The following is a 13,239-nucleotide window of genomic DNA, read 5'->3' as shown; positions in this document are numbered from 1 at the left end:
CTATCCCCAACCGACGCGATGTTCGAAATTTTAAACGGGGGATAAGTTCGTAAATTTCCCCCATTTCAGAGAAGCGCGTCCTAAAGTTTGAGATCCCCCCCTCCCCTCCATTTCCCCATTCATACACCATCGGCGGCACGACAACCTCCGCACTGCGGCCAGCCTCCTCCGTCCGCCACCCCATCCTCCACCTTGCCGGAGCCGCTACCCCTACCCCGTCGTCCACTGCAAGAGATGGACGTCTCTCATCCACGGCCCTGGACCAGCATCCTTTCATCGCCTCCTCTCGCTTCATCGGCGCCGTCGTCCACCTTGTCGTTGCCGCTCCTACGACCGCCTCGTCCATGGCAACAGGATATATCTCCCGACCCGGCCGTCTGCCGTCTAAAGTCTTCTTCCCCGCCACCGACAGCCATCGCACCCACAGCACCCTCAACATATCAGCATAGGCCTACACGGCGTCGCAAGAGAGGTGGTACTCTTCCATATGTGCTTAAGTTATTGATCTCACCCGGAAAATAGATTGTAATTTGTTTACTGTACTTTTCTTGTCCGTACCAAATCATAGTGGCTAGTTGAAAGCAAACATTGGTTGCGAAGTAGCTTTGTCTGGTTTGCACCTTCAGATCCGCCATGGCACGGGCACTATACTCGTAAAGCTTATGGTTTCCCCCCTTTATATTCACTACCATCATCGTAGGTGCTTCGTGTCGTGCTAGCACTGCTCCTCAAGACCTCAACCCAAAGCTTACGTGTTGAAATACAAATCTGATATGATGCTCATATCACTAAAACAGAGAACGTTTAATTGGTCATCTAATGTTCCTATATTCGTTTAGAAAAGCATGTGCGCCACCCACTGGTCCAGCTAGTTCCACTTTCCTGATTTTTCTCTTGATGCTTAGGGTTTTCCCCTTTTATCTACTCTACTATGATCTGCGTAGGTGCTTTCTGTCGTACTAGCATTACTCCACCCTTCAAGCTAAACAACACAACACTCAGAATTCGAAAGCTTAGTTGTTCAAATATGATTGTGATATGATACTGATATTAGTTAACCGACACATTTAATTGGTTAGCTAAAGGTCACACTTGAGTTTCCAAATGCATGTCGCGGCATATAGAGAGACAGCATAATTGCATTTCTTTGTCACTTGTTGGCCGTACTTTCTTGTCCATACCAAATCTTAGTTGTTATTTCAAAGCAAACATCGGTTGCTAACTACCCTTTGCGCGGTTTGCAGCTTCAGATCTGCCATCCCACTGCCACGGTCAACATTGTACTCATCATTCTTATGTTTTCCCCATTTTATGATGACCACAATTAGCCTACGTGGTTCGTGTCGTAATAGCACTGCTCCACCCATCGAGCTAAACAAGCTTAGTTGTACAAATTCATATCTGATATTATTGCTGATATTAGTAAAACTGAGAGATGTTTAATTGGTTAGCTAAATGTTCCTACTTTAGTTTCGAAATGCATGTGAGCCACATATGGAGAGACCGGAAAGAATAGTATTTCTCTGTGCGCTCTGGTTCATCATGGGTGGCCAACTGACATTGTATTAAAAGACTTGTAATATCTTCAATTTGCTTTCTCTTCTGCTCTTCTTTAAGATGATACTCTTCTCTTGCGGTCGACTGGTCAGGTCGAGTTGTTCTCCCTTAGTATATTTTGAATCTGTCAAGTCAGGTCGACTTGTTCTTCTTTACTATATGTTGAAGCTATCATCTGCGAAGTGTCATCACTTCTGGAGCTCTCATATTTTGAGTAGTAGGCCACATTATATTAATGCACACAACAAATTACAGCATGCATGGCATCTTTTAAAAGAATTGCAGATATAGCACAAAGGGGTTTACAGGGAGGCAGTATTGGATTAGAATCACTTCTGCATTACAAAGAAAATCTCACTTGTTTTTATGTTTTCATGCATGTCAGATATTGAACATTATCAAAATGAATATGAGAATGGGCGCACGAGAGGAATATTGCGGAATGATCCACTGCCTAACAAACTTGGCATGGTGGAGGATGGCCTATCTTATTCACCCATCAAGGTGCTTGCTCTAACTTTGCAAAGTTGTATTGGTCGCACATATTTTGCTTCTGACCTCTTGCATTACTTCTACTTTGTTACACCATCTGCTTAGTTTAAGTATCATATATGAGTATATGTCATACCTATCCACTTTCTGTACCTATTCCATGTGTCGTCACACTATGTTTTTCCAGTCAAATGTTATTCTTTTGTAATAGGTGTCCAAAAGGAAGAGGGTGAGTGCAGGTCATCAAGGAGTACAAACTAGGTATTTGGAAAAGGTAGTGATACCTGTTAAATCAGATAGATCAGCAGCCACAGAAAACACAGGCCCAACTGGACCACACTTTACCCCTACTCCAGTGGCCAAACCCCTATTAGAACTGCTGGGAGCCCAGCGTCAGGTACTGTCTATGATATCAATTCAAAATTTGAACTCCTAAATTTTTGCTTGTGCCTTACCTTCTCTCTTGTATGAAAACTAATTTCAGATGAATCTCCTTGCTCAAAGGATCATACGATCTCAAAACAATAATGGGCTCTACATTGCTCTTGTCAGTACCTCTCTCCCTTTTGCCTTGTAACGATGTACTTAATTAATTGCTATTTGATTATGTATCATCAGTCTGCACCTGAGCTTCATTATCCTCTGTTTCTTCCAATATTATTTGATCTATATTTACTCTTTGCAAAATGTAGAATAATGGCAACGCTTATAAAGAATTTTCTTTGGGGAATTTATTGAATTATCCTTCCATCAACATGGAGAAGGGCTTTGTCCAGCCCGTGTTAACATGTAATGTAAGTTCATCCTTCTCAAGCCTTCAAACTTTGTTCTAGTATAGATTTGGGTAGGCATCATTTCCTCCACTATTGTTTGCTTTGCTGTTTACATCTGATTGGATGTTTGCAACAACTACCAGTTTAAAATTGTAGTTGTAAAAACATGTTCCTTATGCAGAACAGATCCATTTATTTGCTTATATAATTGTGAAACCTGTTAGTGTCTCCTTGTTTCTCTTTCAGACTCGAATCTCTTACACCAGGCAGAACTTTAGGGAAGATAGTGAGCCAAACCATCTTGAGGACAACGAGATGACCCCAAGGTCCTGTCTTGATGAAGACAGTGAGTTGAAGCTACTCACCAGCAGGTGTGAGACAACCTCTGTGCAGTCGCTGCCTCAATCAGTTCGACTTCTTCAGTCTCGACTTAAAGTGGAAAGGCTTGTTTCAGCTCAGCTTCGACTTGAAGTCAAAGATGCAATGTAGATGTCAGAGGACTGCCGTGCGCACCATCATACCTTAAATCTAGTGTTGATGCATCTATCGTTGACACAACTGAGGTCTACTCAGCTTCTTCAGCTGTTTGGGGGGTGACCTGGCCAGGCCTAGTGCCTTCTGAAGTGCTCTCAGTTTTGTATATTCTTTTGTCGGCGCGTTTATTTGCACTGGTGGCGAACTTTGATGCCCAGTGGATGTAATATGTGTGATAGCCGTGATAGCCTAGCGTAAGTTGCTTTATTATTTATTTCCTTGTTGTCTGGTTTATTTGTTTGCTTCTAGTCATTGCAGTTCTTTTTCCGCGGTTTGCTAGTGGCTGCAATAACCTATTTTTTAAAACTAGGCCACAATAACCATGGGCTAATATTTACTGTAGTGACATTGGGCCTCCTACGGGCCGTAGAAACAGTGGGCCTTCTACGGGCCGTAGAAACAGTGGGCCTTCTACGGGCCATAGAAACAATGGGCCTTCTACGTGCCGTATCATCAATGGGCCTTATACGGGCAGTATGATCGATGGCCAAACATGGGCCAATAACAGGCCGCATTATGGTCGTAAACGGGCTAGAGTTGGAATCGTCCGTTCATGGGCCGACCATAATGGGGCATCGTTAATAGGCCGTATTTGATGACGCTATGAAAACGGCCCAACGTATTAACGGACCACAAACGGGCCGACTGTAACCACGGGCTGAATTTGGCCCACAAGCAGAAAATGACAGTAACGGGCCGTAAGTAAACGAATGCTGGAAATGAGCCCAAGAATAAATGGGCTCTGAGAAGGCCGAAAGATAACATGGGCTGGAAACGGCCCAACGGAATAACGGGCCGTTAATGGGTATAAAGTGATACACTGTTCATTACGGGCCAGTTTCACCACGGGCCATTAATGGGTGTAAAGTGATACACTGTTCATTACGGGCCAGTTTCACCACGGGTCGTTAGTAGGCCAAGAGTTACATAGGGCCTCATATGGGCCGAAAGACGTCATGGGCCATACATGGGCTAGAAGTGAAAACGGGCTGGAATCATATTGGATGGCCCAGATGACACTACTGGGCCTAATACGGATAGGGCGTAACGGGCCTTGGGTTAGCAGGCTATAAATGGGCTATATTTGAATAGGCCGTTAACAGGCTTTCCATGGGCCGGCCTGCCAGCTTTTGACCAAGTAAAACGGGTCGGCCTTTTCATAGGAATGGGCCTCTGTTGGGCCGTGCCATGTGTCGACGTATCATAGGCGCCTTCCGTCCAATGAGTGGTCGACGTCTGTCCCAACGATGAGCCGACACGTGTTTCCTCCAGCCAATGATGATTTTATACGTGGAAAATCCCCATTGGTCGGGGCTGTTAACGAGTTATCGGATCCAAAACCCGACCCGATCGCTTAACGGCATTCTGTTACGGTGGATGCCACGTGTTGGTCACCCTTGACGAAAGCACTTCTGTGACGCGCGATTTATCGTCATGGAAGTGGACACTTCCGTGATGATAATTTTGGTAATGTCATGGAACACTTCTACGACAGCACAGGTATGACTATCTTGATTCTATCATAAATTTGTCATGGATGTACATGCATGACAAAAAAAGCGACCTACTGTGACAAACACGTATCATCATGGAAGTGTATTTTTTTGTAGTGTGTTATCATTTGCTATAGCGGTGGTTCGAACAATGCAACAACCGAGTTCGTGAACTTGTTGGACACGAATGCGGTTGACATTGATCAAGCCCCTTTCGAACCATTCGAGTACAATGAAACGGAGGGCGGCGTGGATGATCATGGTTGTGCGGACGAATTGGAGGAGATCGAAGCGGAAGCGTTTGAGCAATCGCAAGCAAAAACAAGGAAAAGCATAAGATCGAAGAACTACACGATCTTGGAAGATCAAGCTTTGATTCAAGCATGGAGTGTGGTGTCTCTTGATGCATGCACGGGTACATCTCAAACTTTCAAGAGATATTGGCAAAGGATCGAAGATCAATACTTCCGCATTATGGCAAAGTATCCCAATAGGACTCCACGCACATTCCGGTCGCTTCAAGGGCGTTGGGAGAACATCAAGCCTATGTGCAGCCGTTGGGCAGCTTTCTTGGAGAAAGTATGCAATGCACCTCCAAGTGGCATCGTGGAGTCTGACTATGTGAGTTTGTTTTGCCTTTGTTCAAATTGTGCATCATCATATTGCATCATGAGAAATGATTGTATCACTTTGTTCACATTGTGTAGGACAAGATTGCTCAACATAGATACAAGGACATGGAAGCTTCGGAAGGCAAATTTTTCAAACTAGAGCATTATTGGGAGTTGCTCCAAAAGTGCGAGAAGTGGAAGTTGATCGACAAAGAATCCCCACCAAAGAGAGTCTCACTTACAAACATGGATGAAGATGAGGATGATGATGGCCCAAGAAATTTGCACAAGCCTGATGGTGACAAGAAGACCAAGGAAAAGATGAAGAGAGAGCAAGAAGCATCAAGCTTGAGGGAGAAGATTGATGCCATGTTGCAATCCAACGAGTCGATGTTGTTGAAATCATTGGAGATCAAGAAAGAGTTGGCCGAGAAGAAGGTGAAGGAGAAGCAAGAAAAGTGGTAGTTGCTCAAGGAAGAGGGGCTGCGCAAAGCTGCCATCGAGGAGAGAAGAGCACGCGCCGCCGAAAACAAATCTGTGTCCATGTTGCTCGCCGAAGAGAACAAGATCATGTCAATGAACCGCAATGACATGGACGACCTCACCAAAACATGGCATGATATGGCAAGGAGAGAAATCTTGAAGAGAAGAATGGTGGCGTCGGCCGGTCCGTGCTACAATTCCGGTGATGTTTTCTCCGCTCCATATGGTGGCAATGTGGATGATTTCGGTGCGGGAGTTGGAACAAGCGCCGGAGGTGGATTCGGTGGCGCCAATGAACTCCAAGGTGGACTCGATGTCGCGGAGTGAATATCGATCCAGATGATGCCGGACATGGGCGCAAACCTTTTGCAGGGCCCTCTTTTGCGTTAGCCGTAATGAACTTGGCTTCTATTTGAGCGTAAAACTGTTTATGTCGTTTGAATTTGAACTTGTTTGTGAAATCCTATGTCAAATGCGAGATTTGCAGTTTATCTGTTTGCGGGTCGTCACGGTGGTGTCCGAGCAGAACCCGCATAGCCGACCTGTAAAAAAGCATATTCCACGAATATACTTTTTTACGGATCCGTTTGGGGGGTCTGCATCTGTGCCAGCCCGCGCCGGCCCGCAAAAGCTGTTTTGCGCAAACTGCAAACGCGTTTTGCGGGCCAGCGTTTTGCGGGGTCTGCTAGAGTTGCTCTTAGAGCAACAAGTAAAATCACAAAGTTCACAAAGATTCCAAGCATAACATAGCAAACAATTTATTTGATTCCATAAGAGTCTCCCCTTTTTGACAAATGATGACCCACAAAATGAGCATGATCATCTAAAGATTTTCCCTCAACTAAACTAGTTGGGGTTTCAGCACGAGCACATATGGATCGAAGATGATCCAAGTAGAAAACTTTAAGTGGATCCATATCAATAGATTTTTAGCAAGCAAAGATGCAAGCAAATTGAAGGCACATGGAAACACAATCAAAGATAGCAAACGAGCAAAAGGCATATGGAAAGAGGGAGAAGAAAAGGGCAAATCTTTTCGAAAATCATTTTAGAAGTGGGGAAGAGGAAAATGAGTGGCAAATGGGGAATAATGTAATGCAAGAGATGAGAGCTTATGATGGGTACTTGGTATGTCTTGACCTGGCGTAGATCTCCCCGGCAACGGCGCCAGAAATTCTTCCTGCTACTTCTTGAGCTTGTGTTGGTTTTTCCCTTGAAGAGGAAAGGATGATGCAGCAAAGTAGAGATACGTATTTCCCTCAGTTTGAGAACCAAGGTATCAATCCATTAGGAGACAACGCACAAATCACCGAATACCTACACAAACAATCAAACAACTTGCACCCAACACGGTGAAGGGGTTGTCAATCCCTTCACGGTTACTTGCAAAAGTGAGATCTAATAGAGATAGATAAATGATAAAGTAAATATTTTTGGTTTATAGATCGGAAAGTAAAAGATTGCAAAATAGTAGATCAGAAACTTATATGATGGAAAATAGACCCGGGGGTCACAGGTTTCACTAGAGGCTTCTCTCAAGATAGCAGATAATACGCTGGGTGAACAAATTACTGTCGAGCAATTGATAGAAAAGCGCAAAGTTATGACGATATCTAAGGCAATGATCATGAATATAGGCATCACGCCTGTGTCAAGTAGACGAAACAATTCTGCATCTGCTACTATTACTCCACACATCGACCACTATCCAACATGCATCTAGAGTATTAAGTTCATAAAGAACGGAGTAACGCATTAAGTAAGATGACATGATGTAGAGGAATTAACTCAAGCAATATGATGAAAACCACATCTTTTTATCCTCGATGGAAACAATACAATACGTGCCTTGCTGCCCTACTGTCAGTGGGAAAGGACACCGCAAGATTGAACCCAAATCTAAGCATTCTCCCATTGCAAGAAAAATCAATCTAGTTGGCCAAACCAAACCGATAGTTCGAAGAGAATAACAAAGATATCAAATCATGCATAAAACAATTCAGAGAAGATTCGAATAATATTCGTAGATAAGCTGACATAAATCCACAATTCATCGGATCTTGGCAAACACACCGCAAAAAAGTATTACATCGAATAGATCTTCAAGAACATCGAGGAGAACATGGTATTGAGAATTAAAGAGAGAGAAGAAGTCATCTAGCTACTAGCTATGGACCCGTAGGTCTGTGGTAAAATAATCACGCTTCATTGGAAGGGCAATAGAGTTGATGTAGAAGCCTCTGTGATCGAATCCCCCTCCGGTAGGTTGCTGGAAAAGGTCCCTAGATGGGGTCTCGCGGGTACAGAAGGTTGCGGCGGTGAAAAAGTGTTTTCGTGGATGCCTCTGGTGGTTTGGGGATATTTGGGAATATATATGCGAAAGAATCAGGTCAGGAGGTGCACGAGAGGCCCACAAGGGTGGGGTCACCGTACCCCCCTAGGCGCGCCCTCCGTCCTTGTGGTCGCCTCGTGGCTCCTCCGACTTCATCTCCAAGTCTCCTGGTTTTCTTTTGGTCCAAGAAAAATCATCGCAAAGGTTTCATTCCGTTTGGTATTCCTTTTCTGTGAAACTCAAAAACAGGGAAAAACAGGAATTGGCACCGAGCTCTAGGTTAATAGGTTAGTCCCAAAAATAATATAAAATAGCATATTAATGCATATAAGACATCCAAAACAGATAATTTAATAGCATGGAACAATAAAAAAATTATAGATACGTTGGAGACGTATCATAGTGCTCGATAAACGACCACCGTGTACGCTTGGGACAAGGTGAAGATCTACACGGGCAAGGCCAGTACGCTGAACAAGGTCTTCACCAACAAGCGGGACAACCTGTCAGCTTACCGGGTATACCAACTAGCTTAGCAATCCTTTTGTAGACACTTTCATGGTTCTTACCAATCTTTTTGTAGGTTAAATGGTGATTGTACCATGACCGAGAATGGGGGTTCGAGCTCAACGTGATGTGCTACGAGGACAGACTTGCTTGGCGGTGCATTGTGCCAATGATATGCGTGTACACCATCATGTGGCACTTACCACAGCATGTGTGGCTACACAATTTGGTATCTTCCAAAATACCGCACCGGCACGCCCCACCGACACCAGTGGCTTTGACCTTCACTGGTGAGGACATTGTTCTCTATTGCCATGTTTACGTTCTGTTCGACGTTATCATGAAGTTTTATCTTTTATTGTTTCTTATGCCTTGCAGGAAGAGTATGAAGAATTGTCAGTCGATCACAAACTGGGGGCATGAGCACGTGGATCACGTGAAAGCGTGGGATGAGAGGAGGTATCGCAAAGACGTAGAGAGGAGAACAGTTGACTGGGACACGTACCATGAACACATAAAGAGGTATGACAATGGCGTGAAGTACCGTCTGTGCTTGAGGCCACAGTGGACGTCAGCCGATGTCGCATTATTGGAGGAGGATGACTCCGAGGATGAAGCCTGCCGTGACCACCTCAGAGAGCTCAAAGGTGAATTCAGGGAGTATGCACCCCTGATGAACAGAATGGTAAGTAGTGTTATCTATTGTTTTGAGCTGTCAGCGGTTGGATGAAACTGCTTTAGTCAATGTCACTGACTTACAAATGATGCTTACATGTGCAGGCTTCAGAGCTTAACAGAAGCATTATTGATGGCTCGAGCGCGCTTGCGTATGACCCCAGAACCATGGAATCTGACAGCAAGCTGAGGGAAATGATGAAGGTAACATCGAGCCTCCTATCCATGTTATAGTTTACTTGTAACCCTAAAGTTGATCTGTATGTTCTTGGTTGTTTGTTATTGCAGAAGTTCATGAACCGTTGTCGTAAGATAGTGGGTATGCATGGGTGCGCTCGCGCGTGGCCGATGTCCATGTTCCTTCTCATGGAGGGTCGATGCGTGACATCGCTTCATCGAGCCATGCTGGCGGAGCTTCCTCTACCCATGTCGCCTCGTCATCCCATGTTATTGAGGAGGAAGAGGGAGAAGATGACAAGGAAGAAGAGGAAGAGGAGCAAGCCTACGAAGGAGGTGATGAGGAGGAGGAGTACGACGACGATGACGGACCTCCACCGACTCAGCCAACCCAGGCCAAGAGGGTATCTCATCCACACAAGGATGTTTTGAGCCCAACCCCATTCCAGAAAGAGCGTCCTCGTCGTCACACGAAGAAGCCGGATGAAATCCGCTCGAAGAGAAACGAGGAGCGTACCACCAAGAGGGGTAGGAACAAGTGATATGGTCATGTTGAACTCGCTTAGTTAAACCAGTTGTGTTGAGCTGTGAACGAGGACTTGTTTGCTATGTCAAACTACTTGGTATTGTCGATTTGCTACCTATTTACTATGTTTAACGTGTGAACCTATTTGATATGTTGAACTATCATTTACATGTTGATGTGTGATGCATGTTCTAATGTGTGAGATAATCATATTTTGATTTGCAAAAACTATTACTGCTGTGTTGAACAGTCATTCATATTCTGTAATTGAAATGATCAACATCTGCTAAAAAAGTAAGTGAGCAAAGGACCTTACCACTAGGGACTACGGCGGTAGGTTCTCACACCCTACCGCAAAATATTTGCGATTTGCGGTCACAGGGGACCCTGCCGCCAGATGTCCCGGTGGTAGGGTGTGAAACCCTATCGTAAATTTTCGTCGAGTTTCTGTTATAGAATCTGCCGGCACACGCAGGCTTTGCCACACCCTACCGCCGCGGGGCGCCATGGACTCCTACGACAGGAAATGATCAGAGATTTTACGAAGTCACCATAGGCGTCTCGTAGTCGACGAGAAAGTTTCCTCCCATTGAATGTACATCGTAGAAAATCCTGAAATAAATTCACGATAAATGCGAGCATCAGGATTTGAACCCTGCTGGGCTAGGTGTACTACTGTCCTCCTAACCATCCAACCAGAGGTTGATTCGCCAAATTAACTGTACTTGTAGAGTATTTCACCTTGGCCTATGTTTACCCTGGTCCAGTCATCGTTGATGGGCTGAGTCCGCACAAGGGAAAACGCCGAGGACCTTTTTTTTTGAGCCAAACACCGAGGACCTTTTTTTGAGGACCTTGGTACGTCTAACACCGGTTCAGCTCTACCAACACCGTTGTGTCACCCGTCAATCCGTCATATGGCTCGACACCCCGGTGTCGAGGTACCGGACATCGTCGACATCTTTACTCATGTGTGGTTCCACACTTTTGTTTCTCACGTAAAACCATGTCAACTGAATTATTTATTTATTTGAGGGATAACCATGTCAACTGAATTGCCATGCAAAAACTTTGCAAAGGAGGTGATCGGCCGTACTAGATAGGGTTTTGACAAAGCTACGGCGCGGGAGGTCCTCTCACGGGAGAAGAGATAAGATGGTTCATCAAAAGAGCAAATAACACTAGTATCATGCATGATCCGCCAAAAACATTCAAACCAATGCAGCACAAGGAAAAAGTTGCGGAAATAAAGGGTGGTGGTGCCGTGATTTGTCAGAGACAGCTCGTGACGCTGCCCCGGACTAGCGCAACAAAACGTACTGGCCTTGGCCCATGCACGGTCCAGAATCAATGAATTTTGTACGCGTGCATGCATGCACATGCATTTATCCGATCCATGTTGGCTGCCACTAGTACGATAATGTTCTTGGATCCTTTGCAATCCATGTCCCCATGGCCGCCATCTGGAATCGGCACTACCATTTGTTCATGTGATGTGGCGTCACATACTCATATATGTGGGCACTGCAGCAATAAGTGGGTTGAATTTCATCTCAATCATGTCCTTATACATGCCAGATTGAACTAATCAGAATTAAAAGTATAACATACTGCATTGTACTTAACGTGTCATCTTGTCAATATTGCCGCGTGGAAAGTGCACTCGTAATTTAATCTCCGATTGGGGGGGGGGGGGGGGGGGGGGTCTTTTGGTCTCCCCATTTACTATTCTTCACGAGTCGATTCTTGGAGAGTGGAAAGTGCAGCCCCGAGCACGAGACGGGAAGGCCATAGCCGGATATGACCTCCCGGCAACTGCGAGGTAAGAACGGCCGATAGACAGTGAAGACGTGGTGTTATCACTGGTAGCGAGTCAAAGGTTTTGACATGTTCGGGTCCAGGGATGTCGCCACCGACGAAATCTCGCCGGGGTTGAGAGGGATGGTCGATGCGGTGGCAAAACGTGTCCAAGGGCTGGATGGCGGAGGCATACGGTTAGGCTGAAGATTGTGGGCGGCATAGGAATGACGCTATACAAAGGTGGAAGGAGATGTGTCGACGATTGGATCTCAATCCAAGGGCACTGAATGGTTTTCTGGAATGCTATGAATTTCCGACATCCCATCTTGCGAAGAATTCTAGTATGAGGAATCTCCAAATTCAAACGGAGATTCTCCCATCTGTCTCCTCAAACTTGCTTGCTAAAGAAGTCATAGCCTTGCATGCCAACTTGTGTGCGCATTATTCAACGCGAGTCCACATGCGCGCGCGTGTGCGCGCACACACACCCACCACAGCACGCACCAGATCCCCACGGGAGGAGGAGGAGGGAGCTCCATCCCCATCCACATGGCAACAGCTCAGAGAGAGAGAGATAGCGCCCACGCACGGCGCGGGCAGGCTGCTCTGCTCGTGCTTACCCTGACTGACAGCGCATGATTAAACAATCAGCGGCATCTCTGATCTCCCGCGGCGCAGGCGCGCACGCACGGACACGTTCCGTCCTGCGTAAACCCAAAAGGTTACCAGAGACCCGCCACGATTAATCTCTTAATTGTATAACAACCAAGAGAGAGAGAGAGAGAGGTGGATGTGGAGTGGAGTGGAGGGAGGTGAAAAGCTGCCATGGCTGGTTCACCGCTCGTGCGCTGCCTCCATTATTTTACGCACTCGATGCCTCCGTCATGTCGAAATCGAGGTGAAAAGGCGGAGGAGGGATCCATCCAGTCGCTCCGCGGACCCCGAAACCCCACGGGCCGGCTCATACGCTGGAGAGCTTTGGTTGCCGACACGGTTGACATGCTTGCGCAAAGCCTTTCCTCTGCTCAAGCATTGACAAACGGTGAGTATCTCCTTCATCTGAACACAACGCATACTGCATCTCCTTCAGAACTTCCACACCACCATGTCAAACTGCGCCGGTTTTCTCCAGATGATAATGTCTGCACACGATCTACGACGCTCAACGTGTTTGGCTGAGAGGTGCACGGGGTGCATATAGCACTTGTCGATCGATTTGCCCCTGATCATCATCATGGGGCCTGGGAGAGGGGCAGAGGGCGACGGGTGAGTGAATGGA

This window comes from Triticum urartu, chromosome 1A (assembly GCF_056163025.1).
Source record: "Triticum urartu cultivar PI428250 chromosome 1A, HENAU_Tu73, whole genome shotgun sequence".
Taxonomy (NCBI): domain Eukaryota; kingdom Viridiplantae; phylum Streptophyta; class Magnoliopsida; order Poales; family Poaceae; genus Triticum; species Triticum urartu.
The sequence above is the reverse complement of the archived record's forward strand: the minus strand, read 5'-3'. Positions refer to the sequence as shown.